Source organism: Triturus cristatus, chromosome 5_2 (assembly GCF_964204655.1).
Source record: "Triturus cristatus chromosome 5_2, aTriCri1.1, whole genome shotgun sequence".
NCBI classification, from domain to species: Eukaryota; Metazoa; Chordata; class Amphibia; order Caudata; family Salamandridae; genus Triturus; species Triturus cristatus.
In genome coordinates, this window is record NC_140588.1 from 437,493,484 (window position 1) to 437,511,911 (window position 18,428).

At 47.2% G+C, this 18,428-nt stretch overlaps 1 long non-coding RNA gene across 1 annotated transcript in view; it reads right to left on the reverse strand.

The window, feature by feature from the left end:
- Positions 1–18,411, reverse strand: part of LOC146823125 (uncharacterized) — a 41,076-nt gene extending 22,665 nt beyond the window's left edge. The window contains exon 1 of the long non-coding RNA XR_014961878.1: positions 18,056–18,411. This is a non-coding gene — a long non-coding RNA (uncharacterized LOC146823125). The remainder of the gene's footprint in view (positions 1–18,055) is intronic.
- Between the last annotated feature and the right edge of the window lie 17 nt (positions 18,412–18,428).

Below are 18,428 nucleotides of genomic sequence, written 5' to 3' on the forward strand. Positions count from 1 at the left end.
TTGTCGAGTAGGGACCTGATGTCGTCGGTGGCTGCGATGAGGGCGGTCTCGGTGCTGTGGTTTGCTCGGAAGCCGGACTGCGAGGGGTCGAGGGATCCGTTGGTCTTGAGGAAGGCGGAGAGTTGATTGTTGACGATCTTCTCGATGACTTTGGCCGGAAAGGGGAGGAGCGAGATGGGGCGGAAGTTCTTGAGGTCCGTGGGGTCCGCGGTGGGTTTCTTCAGGTGGGCGCTGAGCTCGGCGTGTTTCCAGCTCTCTGGGAAGGTGGCAGATGCGAAGGAGCTGTTGATGATGTTCCGGAGTTGGGGTGCGATGATGGAGTCGGCTTTGTTGAAGATGTGGTGTGGGCAGGGGTCGGTTGGGGAGCCGGAGTGGATGGTGATCATCGTGTGGGTGGTATCTTCGGTGCTGACCGTCGTCAAGGTGCGGAGGGTGGTGGTGGGGGGCGCCGGATCGGTGGTAGGGTGCGCGGTCTGTGCGCCGAAACTGTTGTGTATGTCAGCAATCTTGTGGTGAAAGAACGAGGCGAATGAGTCGCAGAGGTCCTGCGAGGGTGTGATGTCGTTGTTGCAGGCGCTGGAGAGCTCTTTGACTATGCTGAAGAGTTCCTTGCTGTTGTGGGAGTTGTTGTCCAGTCGTTCTTTAAATGTGGCTCTTTTGGTGGTGCGGATCAGTTGGTGGTGTTTGCGGGTGGCGTTCTTGAGGGCTGTCATGTTTTCTGTAGTCTGGTTGTGGCGGCAGGCTTTCGCGAAGGTACGGCAGGTTTTCTGGGAGTTTTTGAGGACGTTGGTGAACCAGGAGGCTTTCTTGCTGCCGTGTCTGCTGGGGGGGTTCTTCAGTGGTGCGAGGTCATTGGCGCAGTTGGTGAGCCACTGTGTGAGGTTGCGGGCTGCTTCGTTGGGGTCCGTCGTGTTGGTGGGGGGGTTCTGGCTGAGGGAGGTGGTGAGCTGGTCGGCGGTGATCTTGCTCCAGCTTCTGCGGGGAACCTGTTGAGGGTGGTTGTGGGTCGTGGTTCTCCTGAAGTTGAAGTGGACGCAGCTGTGGTCTGTCCAGTGCAGTCCGGTGGAGTGGCTGAAGGAGATATGCTTGCTGGAGGAGAAGATGGGGTCAAGCGTGTGGCCGGCGATGTGGGTGGGGGTGTTCACCAGTTGCTTGAGTCCGAGGTTGGCGAGGTTGTCCAGCAGGGTGGCGGTGTTGCTGTCATTGTTGTTCTCCAGGTGGAAGTTGAGGTCTCCTAGGAGGATGTAGTCTGAGGAGGTAAGGGCGTGCGGGCTGACGAAGTCTGCGATGGCTTCGCTGAATTGTGTGCATGGTCCCGGGGGTCTGTAGACGAGGGTGCCTCTGAGGGTGGTCTTGAGGTCGGTGTGTATCTGGAAGTGAAGGTGTTCGGCGGCGGTGAGGGTGTCATCGGAGTTGGTCGTGATTCGGATGGTGTTTCTGTGGACGATGGCGATGCCTCCTCCGGCTTAGTTGACACGGTCTTATAGCCATCCGGGATGGCTATGGCGATGTCATCCATGTTTCTGTGAGGAAGGCGACGTCTGGTGATGTTGTGTCGAGAAGGTTCCAGAGTTCGATGGCGTGCCTGTGGATGGAGCGGGTGTTGAGCAAGATGCACTTGAGGTGGTCGCTGCTGGAGCCTGGCTTGGTGGGTGCGGTGCAGGATCGAGTGCAGGTGAAGTTGCAGGCATGGCAGGTGAATGTTCCGTGGGTGCGTTTCGGGTTGGCTTGGTAGCAGGCTGGCTTTTGGGCGGTGTTGAGTGCGTGGAGGGTGGCGGCGTCGTATCTCTGTTGGGATGGCTGGCTCCGGCGGGGTCCAGGAATTCTGGCGCTGGGCGCGGTCCAGGCGTGGACGGGCGTAGACGGGCTTGCCTTTGGCACGCCTTCGGCGCGCAATCGGCGCGCCCGCTGCGCGTACGCGCGGTCCCCGCCATATATGGCGAAGTTGGAGGGTGGAGCAGCTGGGAGGCGGGAGCGGGGCGACGAATGGGGAGCGGGTGCCAAGAGAAGGGGGCGGGGCCGCAGGAGAGCAGCGGCGGGGAGTGGAAGGGGGGGTTGGAAAGAGCGGGAAGACGGAGCGGGAGAGCGAGGGCAAGCCTGGGCAAGCCTGGGCAAGCCTGGAGAGCAGGGGCCTTAAGGAGAGGCGGCAGCAAGAGAGGCCAAGAAGGCAGCAGCAGCAGAATCTGGGCACACGGGGGCCATGCGGAGTGGAGTGACCGGGTCAAGGGTCACTGCTCACTGCAGCGCGGTCCCCGCCATATATGGCCAAGTGGGAGGGAGGAGCAGCTGGGAGGCTGGAGTGGGGCGGCGAATGGGGAGCGGCTGCCAAGAGAAGGGTGTGGGGCCGCAGGAGAGCAGCGGCGGGGAGAGGAAGGGGGTGGAAAGAGCGGGAAGACGGAGCGGGAGAGCGAGGGCAAGCCGTGGCAAGCCTGGTCAAGCCTGGAGAGCAGGGGCCTTAAGGAGAGGCGGCAGCAAGAGAGGCCAAGCAGGCAGCAGCAGCAGAATCTGGGCACACGGGGGCCGTGCGGGGTGGAGTGACCGGGTCAAGGGTCCCTATATTACATTCAAAAAATGTATCTATCACTTCTGAGAGCTCCGATTTGAACACCGTGTCCAATAGGGAGTATAGGGGAAATCGCCAAGTGAAAGGCGGGATACGCTTGCAGGGAATCTCTATCAGCAGTAATACTGGGGAGTGAATCGAAAATGTGCGGGGTAGTACCGCGCAGTCGCAGATCTGTATGTGTAAGTTCCTAGAGGCCAGCCAGTAGTCAATTCTAGTATGTAAGTTGTATTGAGCGGAATAGTGTGTAAAGCCTCCTTGTGTGGGAGAACGCGTTCTCCAGACATCACATAAGTCTAGTTGTGTCATTGCCCCTATAATTTCTCAGGCAGCTGCTGTTAGTCGCTGGTCTGGACCACCCGATCTATCTAGTTGCATGTCTAAAACACAATTGAAGTCACCTCCCCACAGTTGGAATGAGCTCCCATAGTGGCTCATCTTCTCCGGGATCGCTGCATTGATCTTAGTGTTGTCAAAATTCTGTCCATATATTAACTATAATCAGATCCAGTCCTTTCCCTGTGCACCTTGATATAGTGTATCTACGTCTGGATCCGTGTCTAGAGGCTCCAGATCCAATCCTGCCTTCGTTGTGAACCCCGCAGCCTGAACCTTACCCTGTAGCCCTCTGCAGCTGAACATACCACTGTGTAATGGCAAGTGCGACTTTTGGAGTAGTGCTATATCAACAGAGTGTCTGTTGAGGTACATCAAAACATTCCTTAGCTTCCTATGGTCATTTAGGCCTCGGACGTTCCATGTCAAGGTAGTAATCCTAGCATTGTGTGACTGTGTCATAGAATTTGGAAGAACCATGTATGTTGCTTAGTACGTGTGCCTGTACGTCCCTGTATATCCTCAGATAGAAATACAGCTGTCTCATCTGGTAGATCGTTAGTTTAATAGTTACAATAGAGTTTGTACTGTGTCCCCATGTCCCCCCTCCCCAGGCCCATGCAATGCAAACCCCAACACTGCATTGGCGAAAAAATCCCAACACTCCCATTGCCTTTGCAAAAGAACCATATTTCTTGCGAACATTAAACATAAACAACCCAAATTAAAGTAGTGGTACACACACTGGGGCAGATGTTGCCCAAACTCTGCCCTTGCAATCGCCTACAAGGCGTTGCTCCTATCCCCTTCGCCATCCAGCATGTCTTGTGCATTATGCTTTCAATTCGGTATCCACGCACTCACCCATAGAGCATTGTGAAGTGGAAGTCCGCCCACTTCAGTCCTCACTAGTGGTTCTGCATGACCTTACTATGACTTATTGTCCTTACATCTACCGTAAACCCTCACCCGCCGCCCTGTTCCAGCATCGCCCTTTATATCTCCTTCATTCCTTATCACCCTACCCGCCTCCCTCCTAACAAAATTCTTATCTGCTACTTGACGGGATTCGACCGTCAGTCCTGCTCCTCCAAACTGCATCCCACAACACCCTCATGGTCAGATGAATCTTTTTGTAGAGGTCTGTCTTTAACCCATTCCTTCAGGGCTTTTTGCAAGCTTTTAGGGTCTGTGAAGATTCGAGAGCATCCCTGTCTGTTGACTCGTAATCTTGCCGGGTATAACATGGTGTAGTCCAGGTTTTGGTCACGTAGCTGCTTCTTTAACGGAGCGAACTGTCTGCGCGCCTCCTGCACACAAAGTGTGAAGTCCGGTTAGAGTGATACCGTTGACCCTTCGTATTGCAATGTTTGTTTTTCAAAGGCCACTTTCAATGCACCATCTCTGTAATTTAATAGTTTGGCAATGATTTTCCTCTGCGGTGCTCCAGGGGAGGCCTCTGGCCCAGAGACCGGTATGCTCGCACCACGATAAACATCGGGGAGAAAATATCACAGCCGAATAGCGTCTCTAGCAGTTTCTCCACAAAGAGTTCCATGTTTCCTACATGTGTTGACTCCAGAAGGCCTGTGATTCTAATGGTGCTTCTGTGTGAGTGTGCTTCGAGGTCCTCGGCCTTATCTTGGAGGGTATGTAACAGCTTGCCCATCTGCTTTTGTTCGGTGTTCAGTTCCGTCTGGGCTTCCTCCACTTCTGCTACCATGCGTTCTGTCATGTCTTGCCTTTCCGCTTGCTTATCCATGCGTTCTGTGATTTGATCCATACGTTGAGCCAATGTGTCTAACTTGCTATCAATAGTGGATCAGCTTTGTTGTAAGCTCTTCTGCATTGCCTCATCGGGGAGCTGTGACTCCTCTGCGTGCTTGTTCTGGCCTTCTTCCGGGTCTTGCTCACGGATCTTAGATTTCCGTTGCTCTGGTTGTTTTTTATCCACTTTCCCCATAGTCACAGTGGTGATATATCCGTACCTCACCAGTAATAGGCCCCTAGAGTGCTATAGGGCTGCCGCGCCACGCTCTTATTTCTCTTTAGCAGGTTCTTTCTGCGACTTCTCCAGCGGGGTATACTGCGCTACATAGCAACCGCCGAACTCAGGGTTCCTCACGCAGAGGGAGGGGAGTTGAAAGGAAGTTAGGCATATTGCCCCACCAGCGAACATAGAATCCGGCAGTGTGACAGCGGCGGCCGTGCCACAGGGCTCTTACTGCCAGTCCCCGACGGCGACCAGTGTCATGCAGCGCAACAACCCCTCCACAAGTCCGCAGCTCCGCATGTAAGGCTGTAGCCGATGAGAGCGATGGCCGGTCACAGTTTTTCGAGTTACCCACCAACAGCTGGTGAAGGCTGTGCGTCAACAGAGCAGCCAGGTTGTCACTTCACTGATAGTCGCACTGAGACAGTGTCAAAGAGGTTCAGCCCCAAAAGTCAGGGATCTCACAGCTCCATGGCAGCGCCGGCGCGGTCGCGCACCTGTGCCCTTGCGCATTGGTGTTGCTCTGTTCAGAGCCTCGATCTTTATGGAGGCCATCTGGGCATCCGTCTTGCACAGCTCTCAACCACCAGCCTAAATAGCCAGTGGGAGGCCTAGTGGGGGGGGGGAGAAGGCCCTCGCACCATCCTCCCTCCAGGCTCAACCCTCCCCGCAAGGTGGGTAGACAAGGTCCCAAAATGGACGCTCCTGGTCTACAGCAGCCGAATCAGGCCGCAATGCTACCGCCAGACCAGCTCAGGGATGAGCATGCAAGTCTCTTTAATAGGCGGGGAGGGCTGCAATCAGGTGAGTCTATCCTCCCGCACTGCTCCGCAACCATCGATGTAAACGGAAGGGCTCCAGCATCTACCCCTGTCTTCTACCCGCAGCATACCTCGCACGCCGTCGCAAGGATCGAGCCGTCAGGCGTTCTTACCTCAGATTGGGGTCCCACAGTGGCGCCGCGTGTATTCCTCGTGCTCCGCAGTCCAGCTAGTCCACCGTTCTCGATCGCCCGTAACTTCTGAGCCAGGCTCTACAGCCCAGTCAAATCAGCTCCAGGGACTGCGATAGCGCACTTCCAGCCAGGAATTCGCCAAATTCTCCAAGCCGGCTCCAAGAGTCGCACAGCCGGCTCCCGCGTCACTCTCCAGTTTCAGTGCTTTCCGTGACGGCCGCTGAGCGCAAAGCAGCTTGTTAGATATCTTAGGATTTATGCTGGATAACTTGCAGATATTTGGATGGCTCGGCGGAGAGCTCGTACTACGCCGCCATCTTGAGCTTGCAAAACACACCAGTTGATGGACAGAATGCAGAACAATGTCATACATTCACCCCAGTACAGAGATCTGGGCATAAATCCATCGTTTTTTTGCTCACCATGCCGTTCCAGTTTAAACCAAGCCATTTGCAAATCAGTCTTGCCAAGCCAGGTCCTCCCTGGACTGGAAACAAGCATCCTAGGACCGGTTTCGGGGTTTCACCCCTCTTCAGCCAGGATAGCTTGATTCCAGTGGCATGGAGAGCACAGGACCCACGTCTGGGCATACCCTTCCCACTCGGGGTGACAAATGCAAAAGCAATAGTTGATGGACAGAATGCAGAACAATGTCATACATTCACCCCAGTACAGAGATCTGGGCCTAAATCCATCGATTTTTGCTCACCACGCCGTTCCAGTTAGAACCCAGCTATATGCAAATCAGACTTGACCCTGTGCCTCATGGGTACAGTTTAGCCTGAAACTTCAGCCAGGATAGCTTGATTCCAGTGGCATGGAGAGCACGGTACCCAAGTCTGGGCATACCCTTCCCCCTCGGCTTGACAAATGCAAAAACAACAGTTGATGGACAGAATGCAGAACAATGTCATACATTCACCCCAGTACAGAGATCTGGGCCTAATGCCGTTCCAGTTTGAACCCAGCCATATGCAAATCAGTCTTGACCCTTTGCCTCATGGGTACAGTCCAGCTTAGGCAAGCTCCGCCCCGCCATCCAAACCATACTTCACAAAAGCAGGGGTCCCTCAAGGCTCTATCATCTCACCCATGCTTTTGAACATCTATATGAAGTCATGACTAGCACTGATCAATCAATTTCACCTCACATCCTATAACTATGCAGATGACACACAAATACTCCTTCAACTGGAATGCCATAAAGACATCAGAAACTCACCAATTCGCAGTTGTCTCAGAGCTGTGGACCAATGGATGAGATGGAGCCATCTCACATGGAATGCTTCCAAAACGTAAATACTCACTTATGGTGATTGGAAAAATTAGGACCCATTTGCAACCTGGCCTGATGATCTGGGGACACTGCCTAAAGTATCGAAGAATGTCCATGGACTCCAAGCTATCACTGAATGCCCATGTGGACAAGCTAGGAAGATCAAGCTTTATTTCTATAAAATCTCTGCAACTAATCTTCCCCCATCTGGGATTTCCACAAAAGGTCCTGGCTACCATCTCTCTTGTTCTGTTCAAACTTGATTACTCCAATAGCTTTTGCAAGGGTTCACCTTTAATGACTATGAAAAGACTACAACAGATTCATAACTCTGCTGCCAGACTACTCTTACATATAAAACCACAAGCCCACATCTCCCCTTCCTTGAAAGCCCTACATTGGTTACCAGTTGCCAGAAGATCCACATTCAATCTGCTTTGTCTCACCCACAAAGCGATACATGGAACACAACTGCTCTTCATCGGGCAATAAAATCACAAAATACATTCAAAAAAGGAACCTCCTCGCTGGAGTGGCACCTCACCTCAAAATCCCAAAGTACAGGGAAAAAAACATTGGTGGCACATCCTTCTCTGTTCAAGCAGCCAAACTATGGAACTCTTTACCCCCCAACATAAGATTCATGGATAACCACCTTATCTTCAGAAAACTACTCAAGAATTGGCTCTTTCCCACATAACCACCATACGCAAACATAAATATACAGCATATCCCTCTGTAAATAAGCTTTTATTTGGACTATAGATATGTACCTACATATGTGTATTGCTTTGTATAAACGTGTATAATAATTATGTTTTAAAAATATAGATATTTGTTAGTTCTGCTTTACAAATGTACATATTACTTATAGTTCCAATATTCTATGTCTTAATGTATATAAGTGACTGCATAAATAAGTAAATCGTTTATCATAACTATCTACAATTGCTTTACTACTGAATTACAAAAATAAAAACAAATAAATTAATTTACAGTACAACAAGACTTGAATTCCGGAATTTTTTTAATGCATCTTTAATTTACATATATTACCTTCCTTAAGCATATCTGCACCTTTTATGTACTTATGTATCTATATATGGATTACTTTTATTCTAATTCAGCACATCCAATGCACTACCCCATTTCTCACCCTATACCACTCTCAATATATCCTCTACCTCAACTCTCTGACTCATCACAAACCTCATTCTACTGCTCTTTCCAATGCACTACCCTTTTCTCACCCTATACCTCTATCAATATATCCTTTACCTCTACTTTCTTATTCATCCCAAACCCCATACCACTACTATGATCCCCAAAATAACCCTTTCTAGACTCTTCCCTCCTATACCCCTCCTTGCATCATATATACCTCTTTTACTATTCAAATCTCATAAACAAGCTTTTCTAAACCCTACCCTCTGACTCTTCCCCCTCCACCTCCCCTTTATCCATCCCAAACCCACTCCTAATGCTTTGAACTAAAAATAATAATAATAAATAAATGCATTCTAGACACTCCCTCTTCTATCCCTCCTTCACTCTTCTATCCCACCACTATTCATTTTCAATCCAAATAACAGACTAACATGCCCACCACTCACATTAATGTCATATTTTTCTATACTAACACCCCTCCACCTCCCATTTACTCATCCCAAACCTTCCTACGGCTATAAACTCCCCTCAAAAAATGTTTTCTAGATTCTTTTTATCCCTCCTCTATTCCTTTTCAAGCTAAATAACATACAAACATGTGCACCACTCAAATTTATTGCATATTTCCCTATACTAATTCCCACTAATGCTGTTTGGGTTCTGGAGTAGCGTGTTACTCACCGAAAATGTGTTTCAACACCTGATCAGGGGTAGCAAGCTCTATATAAATGCAAACCGTTTCCCTCCACTATCCTTCTCAATCCGAATAAAAGACTTACATATCCGCTGCTCAAATTACTTTCATATTTCACTATACTAATTCACCATTAAAACTTTATGGATTCCAGAGTACCATGCTACTTGCTGAAAAAGCGCCTCAACACCTCATCAGGGGTAGCAAGTGCTATATAAATGCACATCTTTCCCTCTCCTATACCTCCACTATCCTTCTCAATCCAAATAACTGAAAACATATCCACCACTCAAATTACTTTCATATTTCACTACATTAATTCACCACTAAACCTTTACAGGTTCAGGAGTGGCATGTTTCTTGACGAAAAAGCACTTCAACACCTCATCAGGAGTACAGGGGTAGCAAGTGCTATATAAATGCAATCCTTTTCCCTCTTCTATCCCTCCACTGTCCTTCTCAATCCAAATAAATGACTAACATATTCACCACTCAAATTACTTCCATATTTCACTGTACTAATTCACCACTAATCCTTTATGGGTTGCAGAGTATTGTGCTACTTGCCAAAAAAGCGCTTCAATACCTCATCGGGGGTAGCAAGCGCTATATAAATGCAATCCTTTTCCCTTTTCTATTTATCTACTATCCTTCTCAATTAAAATAACTCACTAACTTATCCACAACTGAAATTCTTTCATGTTTCACTATACTAATTCATCACTATGTGTTCCGGAGTAGCGTGCTACTCGCCAAAAAGGCGATTTGAAGCCTTTTCAGGACTAGTAAGCGCTATATAAATGCGAATACAATAAAAAACGCATGTCTTTCCCTAATTATTCCTTCAGTTGGCCTGGTGATAGCCAGATGCAGAAACCTTACACCTCTGTTGTCCTCTATTGTGGATGCTCATGGATGCATACAACCCCAGTGCTACCTGCAGTGTGTGTGAAACTTCATTCTACACAAATATTTATATCAGGCGAACAGCCTTGGAAGGAACCCAGCTATATGCAAATCAGACTTGACCCTGTGCCTCATGGGTACAGTTTAGCCTGAACCTTCAGCCAGGATAGCTTGATTCCAGTGGCATGGAGAGCACGGTACCCACGTCTGGGCATACCCTTTCCCCTCGGCTTGACAAATGCAAAAACAACAGTTGATGGACAGAATGCAGAACAATGTCATACATTCACCCCAGTACAGAGATCTGGGCCTAATGCCGTTCCAGTTTGAACCCAGCCATATGCAAATCAGTCTTGACCCTTTGCCTCATGGGTACAGTCCAGCTTAGGCAAGCTCCGCCCCGCCATCCAAACCATACTTCACCAAAGCAGGGGTTCCTCAAGGCTCTATCATCTCACCCATGCTTTTGAACATATATATGAAGTCATTACTAGCACTGATCAATCAATTTCACCTCACATCCTATAACTATGCAGATAACACACAAATACTCCTTCAACTGGAATGCCATAAAGACATCAGAAACTCACCAATTTGCAGTTGTCTCAGAGCTGTGGACCAATGGATGAGATGGAGCCATCTCACATGGAATGCTTCCAAAACGTAAATACTCACTTATGGTGATTGGAAAAATTAGGACCCATTTGCAACCTGGCCTGATGATCTGGGGACACTGCCTAAAGTATCGAAGAATGTCCATGGACTCCAAGCTATCACTGAATGCCCATGTGGACAAGCTAGCAAGATCAAGCTTTATTTCTATAAAATCTCTGCAACTAATCTTCCCCCATCTGGGATTTCCACAAAAGGTCCTGGCTACCATCTCTCTTGTTCTGTTCAAACTTGATTACTCCAATAGCTTTAGCAAGGGATCACCTTTAATGACTATGAAAAGACTACAACAGATTCATAACTCTGCTGCCAGACTACTCTTACATATAAAACCACAAGCCCACATCTCCCCTTCCTTGAAAGCCCTACATTGGTTACCAGTTGCCAGAAGATCCACGTTCAATCTGCTTTGCATCACCCACATAGATATACATGGAACACAACTGCTCTTCATCAGGCAATAAAATCAGAAAATACATTCAAAAAAGGAACCTCCTCGCTGGAGTGGCACCTCACCTCAAAATCCCAAAGTACAGGGAAAAAAACATTGGTGGCACATCCTTCTCTGTTCAAGCAGCCAAACTACGGAACTCTTTACCCCCCAACATAAGATTCATGGTTAACCACCTTATCTTCAGAAAACTACTCAAGAATTGGCTCTTTCCCACATAACGACCATACGCAAACATAAATATACAGCATATCCCTCTGTATATAAGCATTTATTTGGACTATAGATATGTACCTACATATGTGTATTGCTTTGTATAAACGTGTATAATAATTATGTTTTAAAAATATAGATATTTGTTAGTTCTGCTTTACAAATGTACATATTACTTATAGTTCCAATATTCTATGTCTTAATGTATATAAGTGACTGCATAAATAAGTAAATCATTTATCATAACTATCTACAATTGCTTTACTATTGAATTACAAAAATAAAAACAAATAAATGAATTTACAGTACAACAAGACTTGAATTCCGGAATTTTTTTAATGCATCTTTAATTTACATATATTACCTTCCTTAAGCATATCTGCACCTTCTATGTACTTATGCATCTATATATGGATTACTTTTATTCTAATTCAGCACATCCAATGCACTACCCCATTTCTCACCCTATACCACTCTCAATATATCCTCTACCTCAACTCTCTGACTCATCACAAACCTCTTTCTACTGCTCTTTTCAATGCACTACCCTTTTCTCACCCTATACCTCTAACAATATATCCTTTACCTCTACTTTCTCATTCATCCCAAACCCCATACCACTACTATGATCCCCAAAATAACCCTTTCTAGACTCTTCCCTCCTATACCCCTCCTTGCATCATATATACCTCTTTTACTATTCAAATCTCATAAACAAGCTTTTCTAAACCCTACCCTCTGACTCTTCCCCCTCCACCTTCCCTTTTATCCATCCAAAACCCCCTCCTAATGCTTTGAACTAAAAAAAAAATAATAAATAAATGCATTCTAGACACTCCCTCTTCTATCCCTCCTTCACTCTTCTATCCCACCACTATTAATTTTCAATCCAAATAACAGACTAACATGCCCACCACTCACATTAATGTCATATTTCCCTATACTAACACCCCTCCACCTCCCATTTACTCATCCCAAACCTTCCTACGGCTATAAACTCCCCTCAAAAAATGTTTTCTAGATTATTTTTATCCCTCCTCTATTCCTTTTCAAGCTAAATAACATACAAACATGTGCACCACTCAAATTTATTGCATATTTCCCTATACTAATTCCCACTAATGCTGTTTGGGTTCTGGAGTAGCGTGTTACTCACCGAAAATGTGTTTCAACACCTGATCAGGGGTAGCAAGCTCTATATAAATGCAAACCGTTTCCCTCCACTATCCTTCTCAATCCGAATAAAAGACTTACATATCCGCTGCTCAAATTACTTTCATATTTCACTATACTAATTCACCATTAAAACTTTATGGATTCCAGAGTAGCATGCTACTTGCTGAAAAAGCGCCTCAACACCTCATCAAGGGTAGCAAGTACTATATAAATGCAAACCTTTTCCCTCTTCTATCCCTCCACTGTCCTTCTCAATCCAAATAAATGACTAACATATTCACCACTCAAATTACTTCCGTATTTCACTGTACTAATTCACCACTAATCCTTTATGGGTTGCAGAGTATTGTGCTACTTGCCAAAAAAGCGCTTCACTACCTCATCAGGGGTAGCAAGCGCTATATAAATGCAATCCTTTTCCCTTTTCTATTTATCTACTATCCTTCTCAATTAAAATAACTCACTAACTTATCCACAACTGAAATTCTTTCATGTTTCACCATACTAATTCATCACTATGTGTTCCGGAGTAGCGTGCTACTCGCCAAAAGGCGATTTGAAGCCTTTTCAGGGCTAGTAAGCGATATATAAATGCGAATACAATAAAAAACGCATGTCTTTTCCTAATTATTCCTTCAGTTGGCCTGGTGATAGCCAGATGCAGAAACCTTACACCTCTGTTGTCCTCTATTGTGGATGCTCATGGATGCATACAACCCCAGTGCTACCTGCAGTGTGTGTGAAACTTCATTCTACACAAATATTGTGTCAGGCGAACAGCCTTGGAAGGAAACTGCAAAAAAGAATTACCTCAGAGTGACTCTATAGTTGAAGACTGTAAATGCTCATCCCTTGTCTAGAAGATGTGAATAAAGGTGGGACCTAAATGAACCCACGTGATTCCAGTTCCAAGTTCTCTAAGACCAAGAACGAAAGTGTTTCACAGACTACTCAGAAGACTACTGTGCAGCCATGTTTGATACTTGTCTGACAATCTGCCAACAGTAAGGAGACATTCCTGAAGCCTGGAATTGTGCAAGCAACTGAGCAGGACTAAAATTGCTGAGCTACTGAACGTTCAAGTTGGGCTGCAAATGATGAATTACTAAAGACTTGCAGGCAGATTCCTCAAAATGTCACACAATGTATTGCAGCAAGACACCTTGCTGCATTGCGTGACAGGGAAAGGGTGGGACGGCAACATATTTAACATTATATGGTACATTCCTTTCCTCTCCTTGCTCTGGCGCACTATGAACTGACTAGTGCCAATGCAGGCAGACTTGCACCGCCGTGCTAGGGTGCCTGTGTTGCAGGCAGTATTGTTTTTTGCAGAAAGTGGCACCATCCTGCACACAAATTATCATTTGAGGCTGTTTCCTCTTTCTGTGTGTGCTGCACAATATAGCATACAAAGTAAGAGGAAAAAACAAGGAGAAATATAGATGATTGTCCTTTAGTACGCCTTCCCTGGGAAGGCGTAGTATTTGACAGAATCCCAGATCTACCACTCGTGGTAAATCTGGGAATGCACCAAAATCCATGGGTGGATGTATGGGAACACTGATTCACCACCCAAGGAACACCTCCTTGGGCAGAGTAACGCCAGGCATTGACTTGTGCTTCCTTTCGTTACTCCAGATTTGGCAAGCCACGCAGGGCCTCCCAAGATGGCATTGCATAGCTGCGTAAATCTGGATCTAGGTTTTGCATTGACCTGCATCTCCTTGTGTGGTGCAAGGGTGACGCAAATCCTTTGATAAATATGCCCCTTAGTCGGGCCATATCTGTGGAACAATCACATTGAACATGGCCTACAACTGCAGAGAACTTCCCTGGGACTGCACCCACCTATGGTGTTGTCGGGACTGCACCACTTCAAGATTGCTGAATACCAAGCTATGGACTGCACCTGTTGTAGCTGCGACTGTGATCATCGTAGCTGCCATGGCCAGACCCACAACCAACGTCAAGGAACAAAGGGCCATATGTATGAAACTTTTATTTTGCATTTCCTAAATAGTAAATCCTAAGACATAGCTATTTAGGAAATTGCGATTTCCTAATAGTAATTCCTACAGAGTCGTAATCACTATTAGGTAATCGCTATTTAGGAAATGCAAAACCATGTGTTCCTATAGTTACAAATGGTTTTGCATTTTCAAATTTGCAATTTCCTAGTAGGAAATCACAAATTTAGAAATGTAAAAACAAGGTTACCTGTGGCCCTAAGGCCTCCCTTAAATCCCCCCCAAAAAAGTGGTGTACATGTGAAGTGCTCAAATGCCCTAGTGGGGAGTGCGCGCTCTATGGCACTGCCAAAACTGCAGTTTTGGGTGCCTTTTTATATTTTGCACATCCTTACCATCAACTTGAAATCTATGGTAATAGCATTTACTAAATGCCCATTTCGCATTTAGGAAATGCTTTGTACATGTGCTTAGAAAATCACAAATAGGAATTCCCTATTTGCGATTTCCTATTTTGGTGATCGCAAATTGCAATTTGCAACTGTGGGGTACAAATTGCAATTTACAACTGCATTTCTGCTTTGGTACATATGGAAAACCCATTTAGCATTTCTTAATGGCTCGAAACAGTGATTTGGTCCATTAAGAAATGCTAAATGGCATTGTACATATGGCCCATGGTGCTTCAACCACAAGAAGATGCCTGGGTGGATGCACTATCATAAGAGTCCCACACCCGGCAGGATGCATCCAAGACATGCTGGTTTTGTACGTTTTTCCACAAGTATGAGGGAGAACCCCTTCAGAATGCAATGCGGCAGCCGAAACGACTCCTGAGACTCTTGTGCCCATTATGGGGTAATACAAACAGACTGAGCATGCACATTTTGTGAACTTCGAGAGATTGAGACTGCACCTGAGCTTAATTCATGCTTCTCCTGTTTGGCCTAAGAGTGAGGAGAACCCATTACCATAGAAGTTGCCCTAGGAGAGGGTGGTGAGGGAGTCAGGTCAGTGTAAAGCTTCAGTAACAGTATTCTTGAACGGTGTGGCACAAGTTCTGACTTTTATTTTTGTAATAGGCAATATGTATTTATAGTCAGGTGTGAAAAAAAAGATCTTTTAGAATTACTGTAAATTTTGAACAAACTTTGACATTCATTCTCCTTGTGCTTCTCTTTCTGATCTTTCATTGTAATACTTGTCTACTGTATGTGTCATCACACAGCACATAATAAATTGGTTCAATGTATCATCTAGCGTGGTTCACCGAACCAGCACTCTAAAGTCACACTTGATCTGCACTTCGGGTGCAAAGCAAATTCACAAATGTTTTAGGATTAATTGAAGGAGTCTAATAAGTTATTTAGAAAGGAAGCCATGAGCCCTCTCCCTCCCAGACAAGACCCCCAACAAAAGAAACAAGTTCACCTACTGCGCGACTGAAGTTGCTAATTGAATGGAAGCCAAATGTCTCAACGCCAACAGGAGAGAAGTGATCTTTGGCAAGAAAACCTCACCATGGGAAACCAGCCGGCGGCTGGCCAAACTCAGACCCACACTAAGAACGCAGGAATAATCATCAACAGCAAACTGGACATAGCTGCACAAGTCAATGCCGTCACTGCATCCTGCATCCAGACCCTGAAGGTGATGAGGAAAATCTCCAAATGGCTTCCAAGCATAGCTAGAAAAACTGTCACTCACGCCCTAATCAGCAGCAAGTTAGACTGCAGGATCCCCAAGCAACTCACTAGAAGACTACAAACCATCCAGACTCATCCTCAACCTCTGATGCAGAACTTACATCACACCACACCTACACAAGTGCTCTCATTTCAAACTCCTCACACACATTCAAGACACTGCACACATTAAGCCCTGCCTACCTGAACTGTTGTATCTACTTCCACCAGCCAAACAGACACCGCCGCTTCCAAGGATCCTTACTCACACATATCTCACGCATAAACAGAACCAAATCAGGAGGACAGGAGTCCTCTTACACCACTCCTAAAGTTTGAATTTGGCCTCCTACTCCCAGGGGGGGCCAGCACAGCTTGAGGGTGGGGTGGAGGGTAGGGCTCGCAGGGCTGCTTTTTTTAAAAAAAAAAAAAAAAAAAAAAAACTTACCTTGTCAGCACAGGATCCCGCAAATTTTCTACTGCTCGCCTGTGTTCGACTCCATGCCGGAACAGGAAGCAAGCAGCCAGGCTCCCACCACTAAGCCAATCACGGCGTTCCAATGGAGCATTGTGATCGATCCTGGCGCCGTGACACGGTGCTCAGCCAGGGCCTGTAGGGATGGGCATGTTCTCCATGCAGGCTGTAATGCAGCCCGCATGGAGAACAGGGGAGTGCACATGACTGTTTTGGGCAGCCTAAGAGGGCTGACCAAACAGTCATTATGCAATGGAGTGTCTACCACTCCTCCCCTGCAGCTCCACCCCGCCCCCACACGCACTGCCGCAGCAGGAGGAAAAACTAAAATGATAATACCATTCCATTATTATCATTTTCTTCTTTCCTTTTATTGCAACTCCTGGCAGTGGGGCGACGCTCCTCCGCCTTAGCAGAGGAGCCGCCACTGCCTTCTCCACATCAAAGCCTCCTCCTCCGCAATTCTTGAATTCCGCAACAAGCTGAAGACCTGGCTTTTCAATGAACCAATTTAACATAGGCAGGGCCAGGCCAACACACCAGCTCAGGCCACGATTCGCCTGCAGGTTACAGTATGCTTTACCAATACACATAACAAGGCAAGCAAGAAAATTGAACCCCCATTCCGTATTTTGGTAGTCAAAAGAAGACGCTACCTGAGATGAAGTGGGCCCCCCCCACACACCTCTGAGTCATGGTGCCCATGAGTCGTGTAATGCTTGTGAATCAGGGTGTGTGAAGATGTGCAGACGTGCTTGCATCCCAGGCCTCCTGTGCTCCGGTTCACCTGGCACCTCATGATTGTAAAGAATAGCACACGCTCGGGTGCCGTGAGCTTGAGGAGACACGTCCTCGGTTCACAGCGAGGGAATGCCCTCCCCCTCCCTATAACGCTGACTGACGCACGGTCTCGTATAGCTCGATGCAAACGTATAGGGCATGTACATAAAAAGGACAGTTTCACATTTCTGAAGAATTCTAATTCCGGTAAAACTGATGGTGGGCAAGATAGATTTGATGGGCACTCTAAAAGCAATTATTAATGGTATCTAGCGGGCGAGAGCGTGAGGAATCAAATGTCTTGGAAAAAAGTGGAGAGTCACAGCAGCTAAGGGCAGTATCCACCTCCTGGATATTGGATTGTACCTCATACATCCCTCGACCTCTCACACACACGCACAAATAGTACAAAAGTATTCGATTTGCTGCCATGGCGGGTTGTATTTAACTCCACGAGAGGCAGCGAGAGTTGCCTATATATGTTAATGCCGTTTTGAAAATTAAGAAAACGGCCAAGACTCTTAGGGAAAAAAAGCACAGCAGAATCATCCTCAGGGTTGCTTTGTTAAGGGGGTGCAATTTCGCAGGGTGAGCCTGAAATGAGCATCTGTGCTCTCTTGTCTGTGCCCCCTCCCTCCCCGCCACCAGAAGCCATTGTGCGCCGGGTGCGTATGGCCAGAACCGCACGTACCCACCACACGCGCACAATGGTAGGAGGAACAGGCGCTGGGTGCTGCACTCACGTCTTCAGTGAGGTGAACGGAGGGCGCCATCTGCATCACCGACGCGTGACGGTGACAACAGTGTAGTAGAGGGGAAGCTGTCAGGAACATTCCACAATGAAAAACATGCGTCCTCTCAGTCTGCACGCGTCACTGGGATGGATCACTGAGTGTGTGCCCCCGCCGTTCCCGAGCCAGCACCGTGACCTGGGGCCAAAGGCCGGCGTTGAAACTCCCCCGGGGTCTGTCAGCTGCCTCTGAGGGGGGAGGAGGGAATCCCGGTCAGGGTTTGTCTGGCTTCCTATTCCCGGCAGAGTAGTGGGAGGAGGGAGGGTGGGGCTGGGGCAGGAGGTGGAAGGTGAGCTCGGAAGTTTTGCGGCACCTATGGGGAAGG